Raw genomic sequence first — 22,065 nt, 5'->3', positions numbered from 1 at the left:
TGACATGAGAAAAGAAGATTACCTATAAGGTGTAGTAAGGACAATTTATAAGTTTATAGTACACTCAAGATTGACAACCTTTAAAAGACCAGTCAAGATTTAAGTAAGATGAAAGGAAAATATTTTCTACACAAGACGAGGAGCATTGAGGAAATTAGTATTATGACAAGAGTGAAAGAAATTAGAGTGGCTTTGTGGAGTTGGCATCGCATAGTGAACATTTTAAAACTGCCAATATGGTTACCACCCTGAGTTACGCAATTGAATATGAAAAGCTTTGGCCTGCCATAGGCATGCGTTTCCGCGTGTTCTACTTGTTTGTAATTCAACTTAAAAGAAAAAAAAAATGTTGATTGGTGGGCTTTACCAAAGGTTGCACGGTTGTAAAACCTTGGAGACGTTAAGCCATTAATAATGTTATTGACAGATAGTTTTGTAATATTCCTCATGTATCACTAAGTACTTCTTTGAGTTTTTAAGAAGACTTGGACCAATGATCATTGTATCTTTGGCTCATTACTGAGTTAATGAACCTGTTAATGATGTTATTCCCCTATCCGAAATGATCAAAGGAAAATCCTAGCGGACATTAAACTGCTCCCGGACAAATTCTAACTTTTAAGGACCATTAAAGCTTTTATTAATCTCTCTCTCTCTCTCTCTCTCTCTCTCTCTCTCTCTCTCTCTCTCTCTCTCTCTCTCTCTCTCTCTCTCTCTCTAATTTCACGCTGGCAAGAAGATGGAGTAAGAACAAATGTCAAATTACATAAGCGTAGGCTGAAGCTCTGAAATGTGCGCTTAACAGTGGGAGTTCCCATCAGTTTTAATCTTATTCTACGACTCCACCTATACAAAACTTGACCCTGAAAGTAATGACTTGTACTCTCTCTCTCTCTCTCTCTCTCTCTCTCTCTCTCTCTCTCCTCTCTCTCTCTCTCTCTCAACTAACCCTGTTTGTGTTATGGTTGCGAAAGACACCTGGCGGTAAGGTGTCTTCATTTGGTCGAGATGTTTGTTTACAAACAATCTTTTGGGGGTATCTGCGTGGGTATAGTTTGATTCAGAAAGGACCTTGAACGCTTGCAAACATTGGATTCTCTCTCTCTCTCTCTCTCTCTCTCCCTCTCCTCTCTCATCTCTCTCTCTCTCTCTCTCTCTCTCTCTCTCTCTCTCTCTCTCTCTCTCTCTCTCTCTCTTAACGTAAACTGATTGCTACCATGCAGTGGAAATGTCTGATTTTACAAATACTTTAATGAATTATGCGTTCCTCAAAGTTACCTCTTGTCCTTTAACATCACAGAGTTGCAATATAAGCCGCCCACAATCTCAAGTTCATAGGGGTCTCATGCACTCATAAGCTTCTACGTATAAACCCATTGCATGTTGAGTTTGTCTGTTGGGCGAGTGCCCAACGAGTGATAAACGAGTGATACAAGGCTTTGGAGAAGGATTGTGTTGTGTATTCTTCAATGCAGATTCTAACGTCAGTTACAGTGTTAATGTGGTAAAGAATGTACAAAGAACTAGTCACGTTAATGAATGAGTAATTGTTTTTAAGTAGACTTGCGGCAAGACTTTGACCAATAGTAGTGAATGCATTTATTTATTTACATTACATTTTTATATCTTAATATAGATATAGATATTCCATTATTTCTTTTGTTTTATTGGTCATCTATATTTAATAGAGGTAGTTATCATTTTTGTCTCAAGGAAACTGTTACCTTCGCTAACGAAGTTGGAAGGAGGTTATGTTTTACCCCCTGTTTGTGTTTATTTTTGAACAGCTTCCTGACCACAATTTTCATCGTAGAGTAACGAAACATGCAGGAATTAACTGTTGCGTAATACGCAGGAAATTATTAAATTTTCGAAGGTCAAGGTCACGGTCAAGCAAAAAGTCGAGAAATTAGCTGCTGCGGAGGGGATCTGCGTTCTGCAGAGTGGCCCTCTAGTTAAACATGTGTCAGTGGGCTACTGTTATCGTTTCACGATAGAATTGGTGCATATGGTTTGCGAAAATATTTGTTGATTGAGATAGTATGTTCAATTGCTATTATGCATCTACTTTGACAACGAATAATGAGTTATTTGAATCTAAATATCAAAAGTGTTTTATGTTGGTATTATTTGTTGTGGTTTTGCTTCTCAATTTTATGATGAATGGTAACATTGTTATTGCAATAGTAGTATAATCATATTGCAGTTTCAATAATGTGAAATACAATGGGATGTATATAATGATATAAGATTTATCTGGGCCTTCAGACTGGTTCCAGACTTCCGGAAATGGCTAGCCACTATATGGACTTGTATACTATTTCTTGAAATTAGTAAAATCGATATTAGATCTATCTTTGGAATTTAATACAAATTACAGATTGATTTAACTCAAAATCTATTTTTGGAGGACATTGAATTGATATATGTTATTGATAAAACCTTTTTAATATTTGTTTGAAGCCGGGAAAGTAAATTATTAAGTACAGTACTAGAAATGTCGGCTGATTTTTGACAAACGCATAATGTGCCTCTGGTATTTCTATAAGAACGTAAAAGATATCAAGTAAAATTCAAGGATGATTTAGAATTGATTCTTCATTTTAGGAGAGATGCTGTCAATAAAATATTCAATATAAATCTTAATAACAATTTTCCAAGGCTTATAATATTTGCGAGATTTTAAATGTTTATTATTATTATTATTATTATTATTATTATTATTATTATTATTATTATTATTATTATTATTATCCAAGCTACAACCCTAGTTGGAAAAGCGAGATGCTATAAGCCCAGGGGCTCCAACAGGGAAAATTAGCCCAGTGAGGAAAGGAAATAAATAAATGAAGAGAACAAATTAACAATAAATCATTCTAAAAAAGTAACAACGTCAAAAACAAATATGTCATAAATAAACTATAAAAAGAATCACGTCAGCCTGGTCAACAAAAAAGCATTTGCTCCAACTTTGAACTTTTGAAGTTCTACTGATTCAACTACCCGATTAGGAAGATCATTCCACAACTTGGTAACAGCTGGAATAAAACTTCTAGAGTACTGCGTAGTATTGAGCCTCATGATGGAGAATTAACTGCCTGCCTAGTATTACGAACAGGATAGAATTGATCAGATGTAAGTGATACAAGGCGGCTCACTTCTGGAGATGACCTTTGCTCTCAGGCTTTGGTGCTGTACAAATATTTTTTTTCTTTTTACATTTTTGCTACGTCATTGTTTGTTAAAGATTCTTGCCATTGGAGATTGTTTGGTTTCTTTTGTTCCTTTTGCATAATTTCAGTAACTACAGGAATTAGTTTGTCAAGCTATTGTGATCATTTGTTACCGGCTATTTCTTCAATGATGAATTTTCGTAGCGTAACTTACAGTAGAAGTTTAGTTTAATCTGGCTGCCGTTTTATAACTTGATATGCTAATGTTTATTGTGCTTTAAGCTGTGACTAAAATCCTTCCGTTGGTGTAGTAAGTAAACTCTTGACGGTAGATGACCAGTATCACTTTTCAATCTTTTATAAATTTATAATTTGTGTAGGTTGGCCAGGGCACCAGCCGCCCGTTGAAATACTACTGCTAGAGAGTTATGGGGTCCTTTGAGTGGCCAGACAGTACTACATTGGATCCTTCTCTCTGGTTACGGTTCTTTCCCTTTGCCTACACAGACACTGAATTGTGTGGCCTATTCTTTACAGAATCTCTTCTGTCCTCATGCACCCGACAACACTGAGATTACCAAATAATTCTTCTCTCAAGGAGTTAACTACTGCACTGTAATTGTGCAGTGGCTTTACTTTCCTCTTGGTAAGGGTAGAAGAGATTCCTTAGCTATCGTAAGCAGCTCTTCTAGGAGAAGGACACTCCAAAATCAAACCATTGTTCTCTAGTCTTGGGTAGTGCCATAGCCTCTGTACCATGGTCTTCCACTGTCTTGGGTTAGAGTTCTCTTGCTTGAGGGTACACTCAGGCACACTGTTCTGTCTAGTTTCTCTTCCTCTTGTTTTGTCAGTTTTTATTGTTCATATTATTTTGATGTTACTGTTCTTGAAATATTTTATTTTTCCTTGTTTCGTTTCCTCACTGAACCATTTTCCCTATTGGGGCCCCTGGGCTTATAGCATCCTTCCAACTAGGGTTGTAGCTTAGCATTTAGTAATAATGATGATAATGATAAAAGAAAAGTGTCGTCTGTTTTCCTTTACCGGCTCTTCGGACGAGAGAGAGAGAGAGAGAGAGAGAGAGAGAGAGAGAGAGAGAGAGAGAGAGAGAGAGAGAGAGAGAGAGAGAGAGAGAGAATCTTGTCTAGCTGTCATATTTCAAAATCGTTTTATCAGATGACCTTTCATAGTTTAGCTATGACTTATTTATCAAACGCCACCAGAGACCGACATCATTAGGGCAATGAGACTGCCAAAATTCTATTACTGTCATGATAGTAATCGTAGTTGTTGGCTTCAATTATAGATAAGATATTGACAGATGAAATGGACCAAGTTTTTCAGATTGCTAATCGAAGTATGAGAAGTAGTTGCAGCCTTGCGTCTTCAATGTTTTTCTTGTGAATATTATTAAAATTAACGTCTCTTGATTTTAATACTTATATTTTAAGAATCCCCGTTTCATATTCAATTACGCTGAAGACAGCTCATATCAGGTAACAACACGTATGACGGGCAAGGCTTCCGGTTTTCAGTTTTGTGTGCGCGAACCAGGTCAACTACCTCCCTCCATGAAATGGCAATAGTCAATGAGGGGCAATGAGTATATATATATATATATATATATATATATATATATATATATATATATATATATATATATATATATATATATATATATATATATATATATATATATATATATATTATATATATATATATATATATATATATATATATATATATATATATATATATATATATATATATATATATATATATATATATATTAAAAGATAAAGTTTTACGTAATTTCAATGTTGAATTTGTCTTTAGTTTATCAAGTGTTAGGCTGATGGACACTTGGATTATATAATCATAGAACTTGCTAAAATCCAATTTTCCCACCCCTCTCTCTCTCTCTCTCTCTCTCTCTCTCTCTCTCTCTCTCTCTCTCTCTCTCTCTCTCTCTCTCTCTCTCTCTCTCTCTCTCTCTCTCAAGTAATGTTCATATTTTTTGCTTACTACCAAAAATGTGATCCATTTATATTAGTGTATCTATTACACCAATTCCCTCTAATGTGCAGATATCGCTTATGATGTTTGCTTTTTACGTAGTTTTTATTTCATTGCTGTAAGAATCATCCTGACTTTTATTATTTTCAACAGTTTAATATGCTATTAGTTTTCAGGGCCGATGTTAAATGCTTGCCCTTTAATGAAAAGATAAAAGCAAGTTGGACCATATGCGGGAAAGGATCAAAGGAAGGGGCCGGGGGTCTGTTGCCAAAACAGCAATGCATGTGATATAGATAGATAGAATGGTAGATATATATCAAATGATGAACGAACTACAAGTACAATACTGTAGTTTTTTTTTTATATATCGATTTCACACTGCCTTTGGAATAGAGACCAAGGGGAAATTAATTTATTGATAAGGGCTTCTGTTAGGTAGCAACGATTGGATGTCAAAAGTTATTTGTGGCTCAACACTTGAAAGTATGAATGTCTTATATGTTAGTTTAAAAAATATCAGTCACATATGTGTATTATAGTATTATATATATATATATATATATATATATATATATATATATATATATATCTGTATATCTATATATATATATATATATATATATATATATATATATATATATATATATATATATATATATATATGTATGTATATATGTATATATAATGATAAATTTTGCACATTTTTACGTGTTTTTCATATTCAAATAAGCCATATATATTTTTGATACATTAATGTCTGGATTCTCTTAACGACCTCGGGATCAGAGCCCCAGGCGAAATCACACAAAGACAAGAGCTTGGCTCCGGCCGGGAATCGAACCCTGGTCGGCAAGCTTGTACAGACAGTGACTAACCCACTTGGCCACGTGGGTTAGTCACTGTCTGTACAAGCTTGCCAACCAGGGTTCGATTCCCGGCCGGAGCCAAGCTCTTGTCTTTGTGTGATTTCGCCTGGGGCTCTGATCCCGAGGTCATTAAGAGAATCCAGACATTAATGTATCAAAAATATATATGGCTTATTTGAATATGTATATATATATATATATATATATATATATATATATATATATATATATATATATATATATATATATATATATATATATATATATATATATATATATATATATAATACTAAGAGGAATTTGTGGTGTTATTTGTAGTATTTTTGGAAGATGTGATGTCTCTAATATGAAAAAATAGAAAGTTTTGGTGTGTTTCACAGAGATGCAAACAGGGTGATAATCTTCTATCCATTTTCTAGTCACATACAATGCTTTACTAGACCTTCACAGTTTATGAGGTCTTTATGTTTTAATACAATTTTAGAACATAATTTTTCGTGCATTTTCATCACTCTAATACCTAGTATTTTTAGCATTGTTTACATGGATTTAATGGAAGTTGCGATTTCCCAAAGTTTCAGGCCTCAGAACTTCATCGTGATAACATGGGTTCAAAACCAAAATTTTAATTTTTTAATGTCTTTTCGTATCAAATCTGCAATTTCATCATTCAACCTCAGTGTGTCTGCCCATTCACATGTGCCTTGATTTAGGTCATGCATACAGTAGAACATCTGTTTATCGACACAAGGCAAAAGCAGTAAACAATGTAATTTCATTAGATTTCTTGATTAATCCTAATTCATATCCTGGTTTTTTTATACATTACCATTATTATAGATGAGTTTCAATGCAGTTTTATGGATGTATGGCCTTTTTTTTTGTAGATTAGATTATCAGATTATTGTTAGACTTTAATATAAATATAGATATGTTTTTATTTTTACTGCATGTTTACCTTAATCTACATTCACTTACAGTTTATATCTGTAGTCCATGATATTGTGATGTATACATTGATGACTTTATTATATGTGCCGGGTATGTTAAAATTTACTTTTATTCACAACATAACTTTTGCAAAGTTCTGTGCTTGAGATATATATATATATATATATATATATATATATATATATATATATATATATATATATATATATATATATATATATATATATGTAAAGAGAGAGAGAGAGAGAGAGAGAGAGAGAGCACATTCATATGTATGCTAGAAGATTTCCACTTTACCATTGACAACTTTCCACAATATAATGCTAATAGTTCTAATATATCCATTAATGAAATAACCTATCATTGCAGAGTTCCACTTACGAATCCATTTACGAGCCGATCACCCCACGCCCCTCCAGTCAGATGTCTAACAAATCCGGCTACAGCCTTTATGGGCCCTACACATCGCCCCGCGCAAGGGGGCTGGCCCCCGCGCCCACGAATCAGCCTCTGCTCAACCCTGATAAAGTGGGAAAGGAGGCCGAAGTAGATGCCCTCACCAATCTGCTGGTCCAGTCCATGGATAGTACCAATGACCCTGAGTTCTTTGGTGCGTATGACTCGTGTATGTGCATCGTGGTTTTTTCGTTTTTTTAATTAACTTAGATCTCAAGGTTTCAGTTTCGTAGGTATTTTATTTTGGTGTTAGAATTGTAGCATTCTTATCTTTTTGGTTTTATTTTTTATGTAACATTAGCTGTCACGGTTTGTTTGGGTGTGGGTTTTGGAAAGTGGTTTAACAACATTTTGAGATGTGTTATTGTAGATTTTAGACGTTTTTACACAAAGTTTACTTAATTACAAGCATTAATATATCACTTTCTTATGTTTATGCATGTGTTTAAGTAATGTTACACGCTTTTTTACTTCCAATCTATAAAAAAGATATAGTTTGACCATAAAGGTCCGATTTTTATTCCTGATATCTCGTAAATCTTGCTACTGGATAGTTTTATAAGGACGAGATGATTTGGCAATATAACATATTGACTTGGAAGTAAAATAAGCGAGCAGTGCTCATGACAGAATGTTAAGTTCTATTTTATTTTATTAATTTGTTACTGCATGTTCATCAGAGAGCTCTTTATTTGAAATTCTGAGGATGAAGTTTGTTTAAATGCCCTTATACTTATTTTTGAAGAATAACTAAGATTTTCTGTCTCAACTTTTAATTCTGGGATGGCAGTAGGTCTTGCGATGATACAAATATTTCTACGTAGTAAATTTTACACATTAAACTGTATACTATGTTTGCCAAATTTTGCTAGTGTAGGTCTATTTGGGAAGGTTTGTCATTTATAAACTACACTCAAGTTATCCCTTACATAGGAGCATGGAACAATATACAGTATGTTAAGTGAATTAGTTTGTGCTCAAACTGTTCAGGAAGCCTCTCTTTCAAACTTGAGAGATGTGAGAACTAGTGGTGTCCAATAAATCGGTAGAAATAGACACTCGGGACAAGTTTTTGAAACGATAAATGGAATATAGCATACAAATTATAAAAGGACCTGCCTGATAGATTAAAGATTCCAATCCTTATTTAAAATAAAGGTAGGTAAAGTATAACCCATTTACCTTGAGACATAATGTTTATAGTGGTATCTACCAAAGTTAGGATACATGCTGCACCTATTGGAGATAAAATAGAAAAAATCTGCAATACCCATTACTTTCATATTACCATTAGTGCAATAGCCAAAATCCTCAGACATTAAAATCTTGGTAGAAAATAGAAGAAAGCCTTCCACTCCCCATAGAATATAAGGACATTGAACAGGCACAAGGCTTTAATGATCACCCAGTGCTGCATATGAAAGTGGTAAGATATTAATGTTATAAATAGTGAATAAATTGGGAACCATTTTTATTGTCTCCACAAAAGTTATAGATAATTCATTCTCTGTTCATTGATCATTCATACACTTTGGTTGGAGAAAATGGATTTGTTTAAAAGAGAATATGGCTCAGAGAATGCTAACTTTAAGAACTGGTAAGTGCCAGAATGAACATCGTCTCCCAAAATATCATACATTGATTTTCCATTAAGATGGAATTTCGTTGCTGCTCATTATATTTTGAGCAATGAATTCAAGTATGGCCATTGTATAACCTCATCAATAAGTACAATCAAGTGTATAAAACCCTTTTTTTAATCTATATTAAAAATATTCCCTAAACAAGCCTGACTTTAGCATAGCCTCATTGCACTTCAGGGAAATCATAAATAGAATCTTGGGAGGAAGTGTCTGGACTTGTAAAATTCTCAGAGGCATAAGCTCGTACAGTATTACCCATTCAAGTAAGAATCAACTCTAGGAAGCATGAGATGAAATACTTTTAACCCTTTTGCCCCCAAAGGACGTACTGGTACGTTTCACAAAACTCATCCCTTTACCCCCATGGACGTACCGGTACGTCCTTGCAAAAAAATGCTATTTAAATTTTTTTGCATATTTTTTATAATTTTTTTTTGAAAAACTTCAGCCATTTTCCAAGAGAATGAGACCAACCTGGCCTCTCTATGACAAAAATTAAGGCTGTTAGAGCAATTTAAAAAAAAAAATATATACTGCAAAATGTGCTTGAAAAAAAAAAATAACCCCTGGGGGTTGAGGGTTGGAAAGTTCCAGATAGCCTTGGTGTAAAAGGGTTAATATTAAGAGAATGAATCTCCTTTATCCAGGTCTTTAATGACTACTAGTAAAACCAAACCTGAAGCTACAACTGAAAAAATATGACTTAGTTTATCAGTACAGTACCTCCATAGGTCTGCAGATGAAATAGATTGAATATATGTAGAGGTTTCTATTTGATAGCAAAGATATAGAAATTGATCCAATATTGCTTTAACTCTTTAAGTTAAGTTACAACTTCAGTCAAACCTATAGGCTGCAAAGATAACATTTTGCAACCAAAATAAAATTTTGTTCTTGTGACAGGCTTCTTGATTTACCTATGGAAAGAAGGTTAAAGTATTCTTTTCTCAATTCTTAGTATTCTAGATATTAGACAGAGTAACAAATGGACTTAATAGGACACAATGAAAGGTCTTAGTCTCCAGTATTAGTTGAAAGAGGAGGAATAATAAAATTTCTATGGAATCTGTTATCTTAGCCTTGAAAGTCTGGAGCAAAGGGAATCCTAAAAGATTCCCAGTTCCTGGCTTGGGAGAGCCTTCTAGTAAAGCATGGGGATTACTGACCCTTGTAGAGAGAGAAACCAGTATTATAAACAGCTTCAAAGGTAGATTCATAGAGATGAGCCTTAAATAATTGTTGATATAGCTGTATGCCATGCTTGATGATGGTATAGGAAGGTCCCATTGAAAAAGCTTGACGGCACTAACCGAAACTTCCTTTTGAAAATGCTTGTAGAAGTTTTTAGGCTTAAAAAAAAGCTTTGAACTCCAAAAATATGATTTAATGCTACATAATACAATTTTAATGCTGACAAAGAGAATCTTCTGTCTGTGTAAAAGGAAGCAAAAATATGCTCAAATATTTTTAGGGGATTAAAGCATGGCCCACCGCACCATTTACAAAATCACTTTTACTATGAATCAAAGATTGCTTGTTTAAAGGTTTAAAGGCTGCTCATGAATGGCAGATGCAAGGGTCAGTGACGTTGGCCTAGCAGGCCCCTTCACCCAAATGATCAGTGCCCAAGCCCCTTATCCACCCAAGCTAGGACCAAGGAGGGGCAGGCAATGGCTGCTGATGACACAGCAGATAGACCTATAGGCTCCCCAAACCCCCCATCCTTAGCACATAAGGATAGTAAGGTTGCAGCGACCAAAGAAACTAACGAGTTTGAGCGGGACACAAACCCCGGTTTGGCGTTCACCAGTCAGGGACGTTACTACATAGGCCACTACAACCCTCTATTTACTGGCAATAGTTGCAATACCTACATAGAAAACCTTTCACCCGTATGACTTTGCCAGATAACCTGTAAGAGCAAAGTTTAGTAGCGCACTTAAGGTTTGATGAAAGTATCTGATGTGTGGTTATTGAAGTAGCTTTCCATAAAATGGAAGATTTCTTGCATGGTCTGTCAGAAATGTAAAAAGACCAAGCCAATCCTGCTGAGGCAATAAACGAGCTATCGGTGACAAATTAATCTTTATTTCAAGGTCTTGTTTTGATAATATGGAAAATAGAGAAAAGGTGTTGGCATCAAAATTGTTCCATAGATACATGAAGGTGTCTATCCTTCAAGCTGCTGGATAAACATTGCTCAAGTTTAACATTGTTGGGATTGAAATAGAGGGGAGCCCAAATCTGTCAATCATAACAAACCTCTAGGTAATGGAACTATTCTGATATATAAACCTGTGTGCTCACTGCATCTTCAAGAATAATGTTCTTCCCCAGAACAAGTATCTGAGTAAGGACTATCTCTACCCGCTTTAACATCTGCTCCTTACTTGGGTAATACTTCGAGATCCTGAGGCCAAAGTCGTGAGCCTTATATGTGTAAAAGCTGAGCACTTTTGAAGTGTCTGCAGAAAGGAAGAATTTTTGGAAAGGAGAAAAAATTACCAGGGCAATGAGAAAATCATGATAGAGGAGAATGATGAAGAGAAGAACATTGGAAATGAGAACCTGAAGTATTTTTATTTGGGGGGGGGGTGTAAATCAGGAACCTGAACACAGGAATCTATTCATTGATGGGAGAATGAGAACAATGATGAGATTTTGAATGTGGAAGGTTGAGGACAATGAAGGGTAACTTTCAAAAGATGATGAATCCATCTTTACCTGAGAATCAACAGTAAATAGCTTTCCAGTTGGTAACATTAGAGTGAAATAAAATGACCTGAAGAGTCCAAATATTTTATAGCACAAACTGGATGACAGGCCACATAGGCATTATTGAAAGGATAACCATACTTAATAAGAGTTCAATAGTAGACAGAAGTTAGAACATTATAGGAGACTTTCATAGGCAAGTGAGATTTAGGCTTCTGGCAACTGTTCTTACTCATATTAAAATCTCAGTTTACTAAACCTTTTTTCATCATTCAAGTAAGTGTTATAAGTTAATTGGTATCCAAGTAAGTGCTATAAGTTAATTGGTATCCAAGTAAGTGTTTTAAGTTAATTGATATCCAAGTAAGTGTTAAAAGTTAATTGGTATCCAAGTAGTTAATTGTTAAAACCAGTTTTCATAACCTTAAGTGTTGTTTAGAGAACAAAGTTGACTCCATATTAATAACTCCCATGTAATAGGGATCATGATACCCAATGTATTTTTTTTTTACCCCAAAAAGATTTACTGGTAAATTAGGCTTAGCCTATTATGAAGGATTAAAAAATGCATGATAAGGAAAGACAAAGATAATAGAATTTTGTTAACTAGTATAGTCATTTTACCCAATATTAATGAACAAGAGAGTACAGTACAGAATTTGAAATTCAAAGAAATAAACAAAGAGCCATGTCCAAAAAAAATCTTACATACGGAATATAGATGAACTAAACAAAAAGTCTATTACATTCTTACCAATGGCCAATTACACTACAATACTTACATAGAAATATACACAGTACAATAAACTCCGAAAACTCATTTGTCACTTTTTAACAGGTCTAAGTTAGCAAAATATGAGAAAAAACAAAAAAAAATTGGAATTAAATCATTACAACAGAAAACCAGTTTGAAAATAAACAATGCTCTACTGTAATTCATATTTGAGAGTAAAGTGGATGTACTTACTGAGACACTTTAGTGATAAATGAAAAACAGTTTAGTGATAGATGAAAAACTTTCATATATTCAAAGTAAGTGTTAACACACACATTGTATTCATAAGCTAAGCTAACTAACTGAGAAAGATAAGCAAGCAAAGAAATGGTGGGAAGAGGATTGGTAATCAACTGATAAGCTAACAGGCTTGAAACAAGCAATTCATTCCTTGAAAATATTTAGAAAAATTCATTATGACTCTTATCGCATAAACCATATCTTTCCAATAAGAACCTAGAAATAAATATGGATGATGATGATGGAGAAAGGTTGTAAAACCTGTCATCCAACCAATTCTTGGTAAATACAATGTTGCAAACTTATATGTACTTGCATCAACTTACAAGAAGCAGGAAACTTCCTGGTTTTTCAGTCTATGCAATAATGGATATATGAAAGTACCAGGTTTGTAAAGAAACAGCAGTTGTTTCCAGATGATTTTGGGCTATTTGCAGTACAGTATTTGGATAATTATATTATTTTAAGCACAACTTCTGCTGTATCTTTGATGTAGAACAGACAAGGTTGTTTTTCTGGATGAATTTTAAATGAAGTTCTGAAAATAATTTTGCAAGTATTACATCCAAAGAAAGGGAGATGTTTGAATAATTGTAGTTTTTGTGTTGTACGTGCTGAAGCGAAAGTAATATTGCAAGTATTACATTGTATTACATCCAAAGAGGGGGAGGTGTTTGAATAATTGTAGTTTTTGTGTTATAAGTGCAGAAGCATGTACTGAGTTCGAGACACATTAAAATTTAAATAATTCTATAATTACTGTACTGGTACTTAAATTTGATGGTGCATGGTTAATCATAACCTTGATTATTATAAGATATTCATTAACCAGTATGCATGGAAAATGTGTATAAAGTATTAGTATATTTCATTTTCCCATTTCTTTCCATTTACAATATTCAATCATCAAAATGTACAGTACTGGTATTATTTGAAGGTCTGCTTCAATAATTTAAATGTTTATTGCACTTTGTTTGTTAGTATTTCCCTATTATTCAAATTAAAAATTTTTATCTTTTCCTTCAGCAGAGAAAGTTAACCATAATTATGTATATCAGTAAATGTAGACAATAGGGCATAATGCACTTACAATAATTTCCTTAACATGCATACTTATCATAGTCATTCTCTTTTATTATATTTTTTTGCCACTTTTGCATCTTCAAAATAAATTTTGTAAATCACGTACAGTACTTCACAAATGTAGTCCCAGTATTTTTATTAATTAATTTATTAATTTTTTCAGCTCTGCTCTTTTTTAAATGACAATCTCTATTTCCAGGTATTTGTACTCGGTGCGGGGAAAAGGTGGTTGGTGAAGGTAGCGGCTGCACAGCCATGGAGCAAGTGTATCACATCAAATGTTTTGTGTGCATTGTATGTCACCTTCAGCTTCAAGGGAAGCCCTTTTATGCCCTCGATTCTAAGCCATATTGTGAAGATTGCTATCTTGTGAGTTAAAGGATTGTTTAATGTTGCCTTTGGCTTGCTATAAGTATTGAATATTGCTCCTCATGTCATTATTACACTGAACTTCACCTTTCAGCTTTCAGTTGTTTAGCCTCATAATGTAAGATGGTTCTAAGGGCTTATGCCCTTCTAATTTGAAGCTGTTAATAATTCTTACCTTTTGGTAATTGAGGTAGTTTTTAGTTTGTATTGTTAAAGATTAGTGACAACCTGTTGGAAAGATTAATAGTAATTTACTGTAAAACAGACTTACTATTTAGAGCAATTTGATCTGCTTATTATTGTGTGAGTGGGCCATTAGGTTATAACTGAGAGGCAAAGTGAATGCAGCTACTTTACTTACTTTAAGGGCTGCATATCTGGTCCTGTACAGCAGGGGAACTCTATTCTCTACAGGACCTCCACGGTTGTTTTATGATGTTCATTCAGGAGTATTTAACATTTCACAATGCATATTGTTCACTTACTATTTGATCATCACTGTCAAAACACACAAAATAAGAAGGTCTTCAGTTTCCTTTTGAAAGCCTTAATATCATCAATTATTTGGATGTCTCAGTACCGCATGTTTTATTAAACAGAAATCGAGCTTATACAGTACTTTATACCAGGACTTGCAAACATGAACGTCAAACAAAATAAACACGTGCTAGCATGCTTACACAGGTTAATCTATAATAAGTGTAGGGAAGAGCGAGTGATAGGACAAAAAATCAAAACTGTTACAGTGTACGAGCATGTGTGAAACACGTGTTACTGTAGGGTTAAGTTTCAACTTTTTACATTAAAAATCTGTAACAATAGATTATCTTTGCTATGAATAATGCATAAAAATTTCAAGTTAAACATAAAAAAACAATTGTATGCAATATACTACTTACAGATTCATGTTACTTTTGTATGCATATTTTACATTTACAGTATATGCTGTACTTAGAAAAATATTATTTTGAAAATTAACAAGATTTTATGCAATGATGCATGCTTAAGGTTTTGTAAATCACATGACTGCATGATGATGTTGAAATCCAAAATTACCTGTCTACACTATTGCTTCATATTTTATAGATGCAAAGGTTCAGAAGTTCTAAATAAGAAGTATGCTGATGATACTAAGAGAATTAATTAATTCAGAATATTTTCGTCGTCATTTTTGTCCAATGAACCTACAGTAACTGTCATAAGAGGTCTGATTTGATAATAAACACCAAACAATTTAATCAAATTGCAAGATGTGTATCCTGTCAAATGTAGAAGTTGTTTATCATTCATCAAAGATGAGAAAGGAATCAAATTTATTTGTCAAGTCCAGATTAAGGGAAAATCTCTGAAGGATAAGCTAGTACACTTGATTTTTTAGCTAAGCTTTAGCATTTCAGAGATGGCTGATAGATTTGGTTTACAAAGCTGGATAAATGTTTACTTGTCAATAGCTTTGCTAAAAACCCTTACAATGCAATTTCAAAGATCTTTTGAACTTAGATATCTGTCTATTAACCAGGGCAATTCCCCCCAATTTTTGGGGTAGCCGACATAAAAAAAAAGGCACAAAAGAGGATTTTTCCTCTCTTTGCTCCTCCCAGCTTGACGAGGGACTCAGCCGAGTTTGGCTTGTACTGCTAGGGTGCCACAGCCACCCTCCCCCTTATCCACCACAAATAAAGTTTCATTTGCTGAATCCCCTACTTGCTACCTTGAGTGTAAGCAGCAGCACCTATTGGAACTGCATAACAATTGCTCGCCATTCATTTCTAGTTTTAGTATGGTCCCTTGGCTCTCTCACATCTATCCTCCTATTACCTAGAGCTTTCTTCACCCCATCCATCCACCCAAAACTTGGCCTTCCTCTTGTAATTTTCACATCAACTCTTGCATTCATCACCTTCTTCAGCAGACAGCCACTTTCCATTCTCTCTACATGTCCAAACCACCTCAACACATTCATGACCACTCTAACTGCTAAATCATTTCTTACACCCATTCTCAACCTTACTACTCTGTTCCTAGCCCTAATTAATTGAGATCACCACCAAAACTCCTCAGGCCCTTGAACTTGAACACATTCAATTTTTGTCTGTTGCTTTCATTCCCCCACAACTCCTATTCATACATCAAAATCACTTTCTAATACAGAACTCTCTTTACATTCATTCCTAACCCTCTATTCTTTACCACCTTCACTGCCCCCAACACCTTACATCCTTCATTTGCTGCAACAATAGACCCCAAGTACTTAAAATGGTCTACTTCAAGTAACTCTCCATTCAACATGACATTCAACCTATCACCACCCTCCTTTCTTGTGCATCTCATAATCCTACTCTTACCCACATTAACTCTCAACTTTCTCTCACATAACCTTCCTAACTCTGTCGCTAGTCGACCAAGCTTCTCCCCCGAATCTGCAACCAGTATAGTAACATCAGCAAACAACCACTGATTTAGCTCCCACTCATGATTACTTATATCTATTTATATGAAATTGTTTCCTGACCTGTATCAAAAAATCTACTGTAGTCAGTAATAAAACCTGTAGCAATTAGTAATCTTAAATTGGAAAGTAGAGGTGTTTCATTGGTGTAGACCAAAAATTATTATAAAAGACGAAGTGTTTTCCAAGTTTAGTGAAGCAAGAATTTAATTGTATACTGTAAGACTAATGATAATGTAAAGCAGACTATATCTACACTATATAGTCTGATGGTTTTAGTGAATGGAAAGTTTTTTTTCACTGAAAATTGACATTTACTTTCCTTTTACAGAATACTTTGGAGAAATGTTGTGTCTGCACGAAACCCATCTTAGACAGAATCTTACGAGCGACTGGGAAACCGTACCATCCGCAGTGTTTTACTTGTGTTGTGTGCAACAAATCCTTAGATGGCATTCCTTTCACTGTGGATGCGTCAAATCAAATTCATTGCATAGATGATTTCCATAAGTAAGTACAGAATACTGGAAAATTTTTTTGTATTAATGTATAGATAAGCCTGAAGGCAATACTCTACATCCTTCTTATGATGCCTAGATGTGATATGATGATATCTAATACATTATCAATGTAATTAGAATTATTTTTTCTTTTTCTTTTTGTCTCGGCTTATAGTTATATGTACAATTTTTTTCAGTTACCTGTTTAGATATTGTCCTCTTGTAATTGGATCAATATTCGTGACGGATCTTTTCAATACTTCTGATAAAACTATTGATTCAAGATGTTTCAGAACAAAAATAAAACAAATGTTAAATATTTTAATTATTTTAAAACTATAAATAACCTCTCTCATTCACTGGCAACTCGCCTCAATCTGCGCGTGGGAGTCGGGAATATGAACATTAGGGAAGGTTCATAAAATTACATTAAAAAGAATTTTTATGATAATTTTTTTCTATACTCACCTGACATTAGTATAAATGCCCACACTCCTCCCCACTTTGATTGCTTTTTTTTCTGGAAGCTCAGTTTTAATATTAAAAAAAAAAAAATTATTTCGTTTCATTAGTCATATGCCTCTTGTAAGTAACGAGACAGTCTATAGGTTAATGGCAAGAAGTGAAGCTGGGGCGTACTTGAGAATCTTCAGCTTTTCAATCATTGTGTCTCATCTGTCTGACACGCCCTGCCCTACAGATTGTTACATTTTTTGTGCTTTTAAAGATGTCTTCTTCTGGATTTGTACGTAACTGCTTTGTAGATTGTTCAAGGGGACTTTTTCTGGGCAATCGTGATCGGCACTTTCTTTGTCTCTCATGTCGGGAACAGTATCGAGATTTGAATAACCATCATTTAAAAAGTGGCGTAGATAATTGCTATGCATCTTAAAATTATATTCATTTTCAGAAAATTTGCTCCTCGCTGTACAGTTTGCACAGAACCCATCATGCCAGAGCCTGGCAAAGATGAAACAGTCAGGGTTGTAGCTCTTGATCGTTCATTCCATGTCAACTGCTACAAATGTGAGGTGAGGTTTAAATTTTATGCTGTTGATATTTATTGCACAGGTATTGATACAGTATAGTATTATGTATAAGATGTTCAAACTCTGATTATAGATATTAATGTAACAGCATACTGGTATATCTTCTTGATGATTTGTTTTTTATTGGAGAAAATATCTTATAAAGGAAGTTTCTTTCAATAATTATATGAAGTGTTGTGGTATTTTTACGGAATCAACTAATTTTTACCAGTTAAGCTGTTAGTTTTTTAATGAAAGAATGTATTTTTATTGTTGAATTTGGTTATTTTACAGGACTGTGGACTAGTCTTATCGTCAGAAGCAGAAGGCCGTGGATGTTATCCTTTAGATGGACATGTTCTTTGCAAAAGCTGTAATGCCCGACGGGTACAAGCCATAACATCGAAAGTCACCACTGATCTCTAGATAACGTCATAATGGGTTTCTTCTGTAGTCTGTCTCTCTTTACGTAAAAAGTATATATACAATTCTCAACTTCGTAATGCCATTCATACAAGTGATGGATTTGGATATCCACTACAGTATATTTTTATTTTCAGAAGTGATGTGAACCAATGAGGGTTTTAATATTTTATGTATCCAGTTCTGCAGTCATTATACTAATTGCTGTAGATATGATTCACATGTATCCACATCTAAAGTCAATTAGCGAATTAGATCTTTAATTTTTGTCACTCCACATCTGCAATCAATAAGCATATGGGTTTATTTTCTTTTGCAGTGTGATTATCCTTGGATCTTCATACAGCAGCCCTTTAATACTTGCATCTATGGTCTATAGGCTGCAGGTTTGCCAACAGGTAGATAGTAGTAGCATACATAATGTCAGATATATGATACATGTACAGTGCTACAGGCAAAATTTATATTAAAATTTTTACCTTCACCTTTGTGACAAGACCCACTTTTTTTTTTTTTATCATTTACGCACTTTAGCAGACATTAAAAATCATACGGCATAATACATATTAATTTTCAAGTCCATACTATTATAACACTCTTAGAAAGTCTTTCTTCTTTAAAGACAAATTTATTAAAAATTTGTTGAAAAATTTTGTTTCAAGAATGCAACAGATTTTTGGTATGTTTTTTAACTACAGTCTCGAGCAGAATTTTCATCATGCAAACATTTTCACGTAAATTATAATTTTCACGTTGTAGTGATGCAATAGACTTAGTAATGATAGTTATTGGAAGTGAATGTGGTGATGTTTTAACATCAGATTAGCATACTTCTACTGGACTTATAGTATGTGCTTATATTGTTCACTCTTAAAATCAACTGCAAAATGCAAGGGAATTTATAGAATAGATACTATATTGATCATGGAATACTGTACAGGTATTGAAAATATACATGCCATGTTATTAATGTTGGCCACTAAAAGTCTGTCATTGTCATAATGTTTGTCATACAAACAACAGACTCTAAATAGACTTATTTAAGGTAGTTAGTGCACCACTTATGAGTAAATTACCTTTTGACGTATTTGGACTTTTTTCATTTTTTGTAAGTGAGCATGATAGAGAAAAAGCTTAGCTATCATGGCTCTGTTAGTTACTATCATTGGTTAAACTTTATCTGCTATTTATGATGTAATAAGCCTCAACAAGGGGATAAAATTATACTACCTTCTGGCTGACCTGCTTTTCATAGACCTTGCTTGTATAGAAGCACTGTTGCTATAGGTTTTGTACATGTCACACCAGGCCATTTACTGAAAATATATTCTCTTTCATTTTGCAAATGTGTACAATTAAATGGATATGACATCTCTTTTTCTGGAATATACTACTCTATTTTTACTGTATTTTGTATTATCATTTTAATGACTTACTCCAACCCATTTCTTGGGGGTATTGTTACTCCCTTGCCTTATATTGAAAAGGATTATTTTAATCTAAATAGATTTTATATGAATATAGGTTTTTAGTCTGACCTTCATGTACAGAATTTTCTGTGAATTTACTTTTTTCTTGCTTAGAAGTTTATTTAGCATTTAATTTTTATAAAAATTGTTTACTTTCATATAGTCATTTTATTGATTCTTACTGTTTGTTACATTATATACACACTGTAATTAATCCATGTAATTAATTGTAAAGTGAATTATTTAGAATATGGAACTTAACTTTGCTCTTTTTAGTCATACATAATCATTCCTACTCTCCTAACTCTATCCATGTAATGCTACTGCCTCAGTCATAACTTTTTTTTTTTTTTGTATCCTGTTACTATACTCATTATGTTCACTGGCACAGTGTTTGCTATTTATGAATTGGATGCATGATACACTTCATTGTTCAATTATTAAGTTTCATGTGAAACAGATTCATGGCAATTTTCAAATCTTTTGCAGGGAATAATTTGAGAAGTGTACCTTTTCCTTATAATTCTAAAGTAGTTAGAAACTACTTGCATCATAATTCCATTTTTTCTTTTCTCGGTAGACAATGAGTCATTGTCAAAGAATAAAAAAGTACTGTATCACTTTTAAGGTCTAGACACAGTTTAGGTCAATCCTTGTAAAACATTAAATCATATATTCCATTAATGATGAGAGCATTAATTGTGGATATATTTTAGTTTTTATGAACTTTAAAAATTGTAACCAGTGTCACCCAAAAGATTTTGTTACTGAAATATCAGTATGATACTGTATCAAAAGAACTTGCTTTTTGCATCCCACATTTTATTAGACTGTTCAGTATTTTCCTTCTCACAGAATCATAGATATTTGAAAGTGGTATGTTTGTTTCGTCTTCCATTCTGGATGTACTAGACTTAAGATGTGAACTTATGGTTGCTAAAACAAGTATCTAAGGCATTGTTATTTTTAAGATACTGTACAGTTTTAAAAGAACTATGAACTATGGTGCATAAATTATGTAAAATATCAATTTGCTGTTCTTGCTGCTGCATAGAACAGTTAATAGATCTTACACTGCTGAAGTCTCTTAAGACTCATTTTGAGATATTTGAAAAGGAAGATAGTTTTCAAACAAATAAATGCTTTTTACCTTGATGCTTGATGAAAATAGGCAAGTACAGTTTCTGTATTTCCTTGTGATGATGAGGAATAGTTTTATTAGTAATTGCTGTTAAGAGATCTAAAATTGAAGAGCAGCAATATTGTAATAACAGTATAAACAAAATTTCTTCCATATTAAGGAAAAAACATTATAAATTGTGTGTAGAATTTTACTAAAAGTGAGCAGCTTTAGAACATGTGTTGCGAGGCATTCTTTATATATATTGGACTTAAATAATTGCTAGATTATTTACATTTTGCTTTACAGTAATGTCAAATGTGGAATTAATGTTTCTTTCAGCAAGCTAATTGTTAATTTCAGCTAGATTACTGGTGATCTTATGTGAGTGGTAATGTGTATATAAAACTTCAGTTCAGTATTCTTTACATAATTAGACTCTATTCACTATGATAAAATAAACAGTACTACGCGTGAATGTGGTATCCTTAACCCACTAGAGGAAAAAGAGTGTACCCCCTGTACTGTATATGGAATTGGAAGTAGTAAAAATAAGATTTTATTCAAATTGAAAAATTATATATTTTCATAACTGATATTTTTTATTTCTTTTATTTTCATATTTACCACTTTTATTTTTTCCAAATAGAATTCATTACCATCATAAACTAATTGTATGTCAGGTTATGTCCAGTCTCTTAACTTACCCCACATACTGCAGTTGTGGAGTTTTCACACTGTTGAATATGGATGCTGAATAGCCTCCCAGGCCCAAGTTCTTAAATC

The 22,065-nt window shown here is 33.6% G+C and overlaps 1 pseudogene; it reads left to right on the top strand.

Moving 5' to 3' along the window:
• LOC137632274 (thyroid receptor-interacting protein 6-like) overlaps positions 1 to 21,757 on the top strand; it is a 180,349-nt pseudogene extending 158,592 nt beyond the window's left edge.
• The last annotated feature ends 308 nt before the right edge of the window (positions 21,758 to 22,065 follow it).

This window comes from Palaemon carinicauda, chromosome 41 (assembly GCF_036898095.1).
Source record: "Palaemon carinicauda isolate YSFRI2023 chromosome 41, ASM3689809v2, whole genome shotgun sequence".
Lineage (NCBI taxonomy): Eukaryota > Metazoa > Arthropoda > Malacostraca > Decapoda > Palaemonidae > Palaemon > Palaemon carinicauda.
This window is presented reverse-complemented; position numbering and strand designations above follow the sequence as displayed.